Below are 3,981 nucleotides of genomic sequence, written 5' to 3' on the forward strand. Positions count from 1 at the left end.
TTTAGAGAAAATAATGTAAAACATTACTTCTAGAGTATATAGATGCAATGAATCGGGATGAGATTCTAAATGCTATCTTCAGTAGATATAGCGGAAAAATCCTAAAACGCGTACGGTTACTCTGCCCGAATTAAAAAATCGGCATCATGCGGCCAATATGCCGCGTTATTAAAAAAAAAAGGGAGACAAAAAGAGGTAAAAATAGAGAAACAGGCAGATGATAATCTCTGCTTTATAAGTGCCGTTTAAAATTTTGGTCAGCTTCGTCATTTTTACATTTCTTTATAGCTCTGCAGTCGGCCTAATGCCGATTTTTCTCTGAGCGCGCAACCCCGTTCAATGCAGTTTTGCCGTTTCGCGCCGTACTGAATCATCTTACTATAAATAGGGGAATGTTGTCTATGGTTGTATCTATCTATCTATCTATCTATCTATCTATCTATCTATCTATCTATCTATCTATCTATCTATCTATCTATCTGGGTATGTCTATAAAGGCTCTGTCAGTTTCGATCCAAATGTCGCCAAATTCATACGGGAGATCGGGGAATATACTAAGACGGTAATGCATTTTATTTGGTTAAAAACGGTCAAGAATTGGCTGCAAAAACAGTGAAAATATGGGTAAAACGGGTTTTTTGTTATGAAAATCGGTTGTCAGCCTACGCGTCGCTGCAGCTGGCCGGCAGCGCGTCGGCGCCGCGTGCGTAATTCGCACTACGCCAATGCGCGCGTAAACGGCGCAGAGCCACGCGACTTGCGAGCCAGAGACCAGTGGACATGATATTAATACGGAAAGAAGGAAAAGTAAAGAACAAAAAGGTACATGGACGGGTCAGGGGATTATAATAGCAGGTGAACACGTCCGCAGACACGCTATGAGAGGACGTAATAAATACGGGGAAAAGATGTGTGTTGTATAAACAACATGAAGCGGTACTATAAAGAAAAATTAAATTAAAATGAGGACAAAAAAGGTATGAGTAATAGGCCACCGGGTTAAAGTAACTAAATGAAACGGGAACGAAACAAAGAAGAAAAGACACTAATCAGGAAATGTAAGAAAAAAAAGAAGCTAAAATAATGAGAACAGAATTAAATTAAAAAAACATGGAAACGGGAAATCACAAGCAGCAAATAAAAAAAGAAGCTGAAAGGGAAATGTATAACAGATTTAGAAAATAATGGGAACGGGGTTAAATAAATAAATAACATGGAAACGGAAAATCACAAGCTAAGCAGAAGAAACTAAAAAAGAAAATGTAAGAAGAGACAGATTTAGATAAAAATTTTTATCTTTTCAATGTTTCTACCTGTTCAGTAATTCTTCCTGTTATAGTGCACGCTCCCATTTACTCATTTAGCGGGGACCCGCGCGAAGCGCGGGTATCCCGCTAGTCATCTACAAAGCGTGCTAGACAATGTTTTTTGTTTTTTTAAATATTATTATTATTTTTTTTTGCTTGCTTTCTTCTGAAGATAGCAATTTTGGTCAGCTTCGTCATTTTAACATTTCTTTAGATAGCTTTGCACTCGGCCTAGTGCCGATTTTTATACTAAAAGAAAATGTGGCGAGACATGCCGTAATTTGCTCGATTCTGGTGCCGGTGTCTATAGAGCTCCTGCATTGATTTACATGGGTAATATTAAAATTGAAATATCTCAAGAACCGAATACTGTATGACACTGAAACAAACTTTGAAATAAAGCTTTTACATTTCTTTATCTGTTTTATGTCATTTTGGTGTTTGTCGGATAAGTGTGATTTTGCTATCAACTGCAGATAGCTCAAATTTAAATGCCCGTTGGTTGTCGTTTTTGTCTGTCCACAGAAAAGCTTTCCAGAGACTTACGTGCTAAATAGGGGTCACGCGTTTTGGCCATAAGACGAGTTACGTCCAACTTTGAAATATATATTTGATATCATCTTAACTAGAACAAAATTCTGCATAACATTTCTGAAAATGACTACAAATTTTAGGTCCGACTAATTTTTCAGAAAATTAGTGCTGTATAAAAAGGTCACATTTTCCTGTGTTTACATCCGACTGCTAACCGCTTTCTGACCTCATTGGTTCATGCGCATATAATCGTAAATATCACTCAAATTTTCGCATTTTCTTTACAAATTTGTAGAGATCACATTCACAAGTTCTAGTAAAACACAATTTTCAACACTAAAATTGTTACTATTGTACCGATTTTCTAGAATTTTTATGCAAAGTTTGGGACTATAGGCGTGATAAACTTTTACCGGAAACCGCTTCGCAGGCGGATTTAGTGCTATATGAACCCAAAAGCGATATTTTATAGAATCATGTTACTGCTATCTTCTGAAGATCAAATTAAAATGTCAAATGTTGCTACATTTTGTTTTCCTTTATAATTTTAATTGCATGTGGTTTTTCTTCTACCTACTGAATACTAGTAGGCTATATAGCTGAAATAAAATGCAGGCCTATGTTTTCATTGTCCCCTGCGCGAGATATATATTTTCGAATCGAATTAGGCCTACTGGTGATAATCTACTGAGAATCAAATTAAAATTGCAAATGTTGCGACATTTTGTTTTGGTTTAATTTGGGACTATATGCGTTAATTTGGGACTATATGAGATTCTAAATGCTAGGCCTATATTCAGTAGATATAGCGAAAAAAATCCTAAAACGCGCACGGTTACTCTGCGCGAATAACAAAAACCGGCATTATATGCCGTGCTATTAAAAAAAAAAAAAAGGGGGGGAGGTAAAAATAGAGAAACAGGCAGATGCGGAAAGTGATGAGTCTGTAATATCGCTTTAAACTTTCTGATCGGGACTGATGTATTAGAAAAAAATTTAGAGAAAATAATGTAAAACATTACTTCTAGAGTAGAAAGATGCAATGAATCGGGATGAGATTCTAAATGCTATTTATTTATTAGGCCTGCAATGCTATCTTCAGAAGATGATGCATGTCGCAACGCACGGTGATTTGCAAATCGCACCGTAAATGGTATCTTGGGTAGATAAAAAAACAAACAAAAAAAAAAACAAACAGACAGACAAACAAACATGAAATATAAAAAAAATATACCAAATGATCTTTCTCGGCATTCGACCTATATGCCAAGCTATAAGAAAAAAGGGGGCAAAAAAAAGAGGTAAAAATTCGCCGCTACATAATGAAGTAAAAATTTAGAGAAATTAATGTAAAACATTGCTTCTAGAGTAGAAAGATGCAATGAATCGGGATGAGATTCTAAATGCTATTTATTTATTAGGCCTGCAATGCTATCTTCAGAAGATAGCCTTTTACGGGCGCGTTCCGAGAAAATGATGCAGATCGTAAATGATGCATGCCGGAAGTGGGCTCGCGCGTGTTCACAGAGGATGATGCATGTCGCAACGGGTGCCGATTTGCGAATCGCATCGTAAATGGTATCTTGGGTAGATAAAAAACAAACAAACAAACAAACAGACAGACAAACAAACATGAAATATAAATCAAATATACCAAATGATCTTTCTCGGCATTCGGCCTATATGCCAAGCTATAAGAAAAAAAGGGGGGAAAAGAGGTAAAAATAGAGAAACAGTCAGATGCGGAAAGTGATGAGTCTGTAATATCGCTTTAATTTTTCAGATCGGAACTAATGTATTAGAAAGAAAAAATTCGCCGCTACATGATGAAGTAAAATGTAGAGAAAATAATGTAAAACATTACTTCTAGAGTAGAAAGATGCAATGAATCGGGATGAGATTCTAAATGCTATCTTCAGTAGATATAGCGAAAAAAAATCCTAAAACTCGCACGGTTACTCTGCTCGAATTAAAAAAAAATCGGCATTCGGCCTATAGGCCCTAAGCCGCTTTTTAAAAAAAAGGGGGGGGGTGGAAAGAGGTAAAAATAGAGAAACAGGCAGATGATAATCTCTGCTTTATAAGTGCCGTTTAAAATTTTGGTCAGCTTCGCTTCGTTATTTTTACTTTTTTTTTTTTA

Source organism: Amphiura filiformis, chromosome 2 (genome assembly GCF_039555335.1).
Source record: "Amphiura filiformis chromosome 2, Afil_fr2py, whole genome shotgun sequence".
Taxonomy (NCBI): domain Eukaryota; kingdom Metazoa; phylum Echinodermata; class Ophiuroidea; order Amphilepidida; family Amphiuridae; genus Amphiura; species Amphiura filiformis.